The sequence below is a fragment of the Meleagris gallopavo genome, chromosome 10 (genome assembly GCF_000146605.3).
Source record: "Meleagris gallopavo isolate NT-WF06-2002-E0010 breed Aviagen turkey brand Nicholas breeding stock chromosome 10, Turkey_5.1, whole genome shotgun sequence".
Taxonomy (NCBI): Eukaryota; Metazoa; Chordata; class Aves; order Galliformes; family Phasianidae; genus Meleagris; species Meleagris gallopavo.
Window position 1 is genome coordinate 3776680 of NC_015020.2, and position 6274 is coordinate 3782953.

Genomic DNA, 6274 nt, shown 5'->3' on the forward strand with positions numbered 1-6274 from the left:
CCTTTGGATATTGCTGAGAGATAATGGGAAAAGAACCACAATCTAGAATCCGTTTTCCTTTCATAGAAACATTCTCGTGACTTTGTGTCGTATAACTTCGTATAATGTATGCTATACGAAGTTATTACTCGGGGCTCGCCTCGGGATCGGAGAGGCGGCAGCTTGTGCAACGGGTAGTGCTGCAGAAGGGCGGGCGGCGCTCCCTCTCATCTCCCCGCAGAGACAGCGCCCCCGCGCCGCCCCGCGAGCAGCGGGCGAAAGGGGACGGGCGGGCGGGCGCGCGCCTCTGAGGGCTCGCGAGGGCGCGGCGTGCCCGGCTCCCGTCTTCTCCCTCCGGCACCTCGGCACTGGCTCCTGACGCAGCCGTACGCTCGTGTGAGTCCCCAGTGTCATACACGGGTAAAGGCAGCGCGAAATAACCTTTCCAGGAAGACTTTCACGTCAGTTTTGCCACACTGTCTTTCTTTTAGGGCCCTGAGAGGAGCTGCCAAGCTTAACTTTCGACAGAGAGGAACATGTTGCCAGTGTGAGTATAGAAAAGCCGCCCCTGCCGGGGCAGAGCCGCACGGCCCGCCCCCGCGGAACCTGTTCTACTCGTAGGTGCTTTTCCTGTCCCAGCGCAAACACCCGGGCCGGCATCACTGTCGTCGCACCTGGGGCAATTTTGTCTCTCGGTGCCGACGCTGGGATCTCAAAACAAGTTGTTCGCATGTTCTAGAGCACTGGAGAAAGGGCTGTTCGATCTAGTTCTCTGGCGCTGACTTGTGCGCCTTGGACGGTTTGGTAATCTCTGTGCTTTAAAGCATCGGTACATTGGTGTAAACTATCCCATGTGTATTCTGATCCTCTGGAAAATATGCATCAGGATCGCAAAACATGAAATTTATTGTGTATCAAAATTTTGCTCTCTATATTGCTCAGAGTTGGGGGCCCTATCTTGGTGGGTGTTGGTTTTCTTGTTTGTTTGTTTGTTTTTGAAGTTTTAGATATTTTGACAGTAGGTAAATCCAAAAAGCTAAAAATCAGTAATATCCTCGTCAAATAAAATTTCATATATTCAAATCACTATGAAAATGAAAGTCTAGAAATTTTGAGGTACAGTTTTCATCTCTGCCACTTTTCATCTCTGTCTATGCTGGGATCAAGAGCAGTGTAGTGTTGAGACTTTTTACAGATCCTCTTCCCTCCGTAAACTTAGGTTGGTCGTACCCTTCCACTGAACCATCTTTCACATATAGCCCAACACTGTGTACATACAATGTCCATCTATTTAAGCCACGCTGACCTTTGTTGTTTGCATGACTTGTGCTCTGCTAAGTTTATCTTCTGTCCTCACCCCAGTTTTTGAGTTTACCCAGTACCATATTATCCTGTATTTCATCCATCTTCTACCTTGTCTTTAAATTATTTCACAAATGCCTGTCATCTTCTAGGAAACTTGTCTCATGCATTGAGTTCTCTCACAGTTCAATCTACTGTCTTCATTTTTCAATGTTGTTTTTTATCAAAAAAACTTTGCAGTAGAACTTGGTCCAAAACACAAGGCTTTTATTGACCCGTTATTTAATCAGTTTCCAACATTACTCATGGGTGAGCATATTTGTGGTAAAATCACCCGCACTGATCAAATGCTTTTGTGACAGAAGTTCCTTCTTTGTTCTGCAATCTGAGATCTGCTGTTTTTCAGTACTCTACATGTTGTGGTCACTTTGTGTTCTTGGTACAAGTCAACTGGAAGAGTTTTCCAAGGCAGCAGATAATGACAACGTTAGTTCAGATGTCTCAATATTTATATCTCAAATATAAAAGCCAGAGCTTAGAAGAAAATAAAGCAAACTACCAAGAGTGTCATCTGTATTAATAATGGCATGGATAGCCTCCCTGAAGAAACAAGATCAAATTGAGACCTGTGCTTTTGATATGGTTAATGGTATGGTTCAAACTTCTCATTATCTATGTAAAAACATTCATAGAGAGAAAGCCATTTAAACTTGAGACTGTACTATGGAAGACTGAAATGTCTAGGAATAGAAAAAGCATATTTACTATTAAAGCCTCAAATCCAGTAGTTGAAATAAGGATACCTCATAACAGCAAAATTAGGTTGTGGTCTGTTGTCTGAAGAGTTAAGCAGAAGTACTCACCTAAGTACTTCCCAGTCCAGCTGCTGCTTTCCATACAGGATGCCATATTTTCAGTTACGCTGGTTTATGAAACCAGATTATGAAATAATTTAGAAAAGTAACATTGGAGGACATATAAAAGTTGGAAGCTTTTAATTTTTAACCTGGATCCACTCCCTCACAATTTTTGCAGTGCAACTCCTGAAATACTTGCTTGGGCAAAATATGTTGTGCTTCAATTTTACAATAAATTAAATGTCTGTTTAATAAAAAGCAGTGATAAAATTGCTAAACAGATTAGATTCTCAAATCATATCATCACTCAATATTGATTTTAACCTGTTGAGTTTTAGGGAATAGATTTAAGATGGGAATACTAGAAACTTGTATGGAGTATTTTGTCCAACTAGTAACCACGTGAATATATCTATTTTAAATGGAGTCTGGGTTAACAAATGAGAAGATGCTCTGATTTGTTTCTTCTTAGAACAGGAAGAACCTGTATTATTTGCTGTTGGCACTTGGCATACAACAACCAGCTGGTTTCTGAGAACAACATATCTAATAATTAAATGAAAACCATGTTGTTTATTGTAGGCTCAGTGTAACATTAATAGCAGGGAGAGCATTTGCAAGTGTTGTGAAAGGTAGCAGAGGAGTGAAATTAATTTATGCAAGTTGATGTAAGCTGTAAGGTGCACATTAAGTTTGAAAGTAGTTTTTATGGTGCTCGTGCCCATTCTGTAGACTTGCATTTGCCTGACATGTAAGTTCATATAAATTGAGCAAGATTGTTCACTTGTTTGATGTTACTGTGATATTTGAAAACTTACTTGTACTAACTAGTAGAACAAGGACAGTTCCAGAGACTGATATGGTGTCAAATCTGAGTTCTCTTATGTTTATCCAGTCTCTTTCAGTTTATAGTTTCAGAATTTGAAATAGTTTGCAGGGAGATCAATGAATACTCTACTAATGCAGGCATCAGTGTTAAATGATAAGATTTCGCCAGTTCTGCTGAAGTCCTGTGCCAGAGTATTAATTTCTTGCGTGATTTTGAACAGAAGGAAATGATTCATCTGAGGCTGAGCTACGTCTCATTTTTATCAGTGTATATATGTGCGATGAATAAAGATATGGATTATTCCAATGACAACTTTGTCAACGTAACTAATACCAACCAGATGGAACCATTTCACATTTAGTCGCTTCACATGACTCGAATCACCAGTGTGGGTGAACTAATGTGGATATGCTATCTGCCACTCAAAAAAGCACACCTCCACCTCTCTGAAATTTATGCCGTGAGTTTAGTCTGCAGAGTGGGGCCTCTGCATTGAAATGGACGTAAACTTTATTTGATCTGCAGAACAGGGAGAAGAAGGGCTTCCATTTCTTTGTTCTTTACTGTTCTTGCCCTTTTCCTACCCACCACCTGCAGGGCCCCAGGAACTTAAGATTGGGAAGGTAGTCGTTCTGGACAGAAAGTTAAATTTATGAATAACATGGTGAGATTGTAATGGAAAGATGTCTTCACTGTGCTGTTCACAGTGATGTTTAGAATGCCGATATTTCTATCATGAGTCACTATCATTGGCAACCTATGTGAAATAAATGTAGAATTAGGTTTTTCCTCCAAAATGCAGTTCTCTGCTTTTATTAAGTGCCAGTTAGTTTTTTGTGCTTCATTTGCCCATCTTGGAATGGCTGAGGTAGGTATAAAAATGGTTCCTATTCAGCATGTTTATTTTTTTTCCAGAACTTAGTTTGACCTGACAGCTTCTGGAGATGCAAAAGCTATATTATATCACTGCTCAACATTTATTTCTAACTTATCTCACATATTGTATTATTTTATGTATCTATCAAAACATATTTTATGAAAGAATCCATTTCAATTTTCTATTGTACTTAGAATAATGTTTGCAAGAAAAAAAATGTTTCTTTTTTCCATCAAAAAGTGAAAAAGAAGAAAGTTTTTAAATGAAACCTGAATTGTTGTAGTTTATTTCTAACATCAGTAATGTAGAAAGGATACTAATGTAGTACAAGAAAGATTTTAATACATTGTGTGTAGTTCTATTTCCTTAGTTAATTGTAAGAAATTAGTAATGAGAGTCCAATCTTTACACTCTGCCCAACTCTTCTCCTTGTCATATTTCTGAAAACTGCTGTCACCTACACCGAACTTCCATCCTTGATGAATACTGCACTTTTTAATCATTGTTTTCTGGGTCAATATAGTTCAGATCTTTTTTTGGATAATTAGATTTTCTCCTCCATATGCAATACTTCTTGGAGAATTTTTCTTATTTTTTTTATTGTTGAGCATTTGTTACTGCTCAATTACTGTTTTGCTACATGCTCACCTTGCTGAAACAAGATAGATAATGAAGGAACAATGTGGTAACTGAAGTGGGTTTCTGGAGTTGAATTCCTGTCTCCACCCATTGTTTCACAAGCTGGCAATTTTTATAGCAACACTTCTAATTAGCTATGTTAGAAACACTGGACAGTTTATGAGCCTAATGGCTTACACACTAACAATCCATACACAACATCCTCGTAGTATTATTGAATAAACTTCTCACTTTTTTGCTTAACACTGCCAAATTATTGACTTTTGAAAAACAGATTTCTGTGCCTTTTCTGACAGTTCTTGGCCCGGAGCTGCCTGCAGGGCTGGAGAGACCATCATGAAATGCTTGGATCTCTCTCAGCTCCTGCTAAGTGTATCAACCTACAAAGTAATCATGCACAACAGATTTCCTTACAGATGACGTTTTTCAGTCTCTGCACCCTTCCTCCCTGTGGACTGAGTAGTCAGTTATCTGTTAATCAGGTACTACACAAACTCAAAGGCTTTTACTGTAATGGTTGTGCCACACCAAAACACAGCTGGGCACAGGAACTGAGCATAGGTAACAGCTGCTGACTTTTAAGAATAATCCTATTGATCTGAATGACTGGAGAATAAAACTAGATAAGGGATGAAAGGAACATATTATGAGGAGGCAATGCTTATTGAAGAAGATAAACAAATCACTTGAGAAGAAATCAGCGAAGAAAGGCTATATAAACTGAGGTGTCTTAGCACTAGAGCACGTAGAGAGGGAGACTGAGATACCCTGATCAGGAAGCCAGTGGAAGAAAGGTTTGGAGACTAGTTGAGCAAGGAGATTACAGGGGCTGAACGATGATCCTGGTATTGGGAGGGAATCAAATGGTTGGGCAAGAAGATCAGACTAGGCGTGTGTTACAAAATAGTAGGATGACACTGAGCTAAGGTGGTAAACAGAAAGGAGGGATTTTGAGTTAATTGATTGGAAAGGAGTAAGGTTGAAAAAAGGTACTTACATTTAGGGATGGAACTGACTTACATATGAGATGGAACTGTCTGGACAAGGAATCCGTGGCACCTGAGCTAGCAATTTCTGGTAGAGATGTAGTAGGACACTTGACAGGAAGTTCACGTGCAGTTCTTACATGAAGCTGTACTAGTCAGTAGATCAGGACTGTCTAGGTAAGCAGGCTGTTGCCTACAGGACTGCTCTGTCATATGTTACAAAATATTTTAGGAGACAACATACGAGGTAGGTGACAGTGGGAAGCAAAATGATAGTTCTGCAGCTAAGGCAGCTAAATGGTGATCACTGAATGCTACAGAATCACTAAAGGATGCTGCACCAGAATACGCACACAAAATTGGCCATTAAATGCATTTTCCCTTTTTAAGAGAAATGTCTATTAGAGATGCATTTACAGAAGTGTTTCATGCTGCTAAGTAGTTGCAATTTAAGTGGAGCTTGCTTAAAACACAGTTTTTTAAAACAATTAGCATTTAATAATAGATTTTTTTAATGTAACATAGTATTTAAATGGCATTCATTGACTAGAGCTAAATAGTGATTACAAGTGAATTTTTCAAGTGAACTCTAAATAACTGCTTATTCACTGAATGAGACAGCAATAGAGTGGTAAAAATGTATGAAGCCATGTAATTAAATGCTGCATCCTGCTGTAGCATCAATTCAGGACTCTTGTGCAGTTTTAAACCACTTCTGTGGCAGACTTATTCAGCATTACTGCACACATGCAGAATCCAACTACTTGAATTAGCAACATTTTTGGGGGAGTGGGAAACAAGAAAA

The 6274-nt window shown here is 39.4% G+C and overlaps 1 long non-coding RNA gene across 1 annotated transcript; it reads left to right on the plus strand.

The window, feature by feature from the left end:
• Positions 1-135: 135 nt before the first annotated feature.
• LOC104912259 lies at positions 136-6274 on the plus strand. Its single transcript, XR_794503.3, has 3 exons — positions 136-375; positions 471-526; positions 601-6274. It is a non-coding gene; the product is annotated as an uncharacterized LOC104912259 (long non-coding RNA).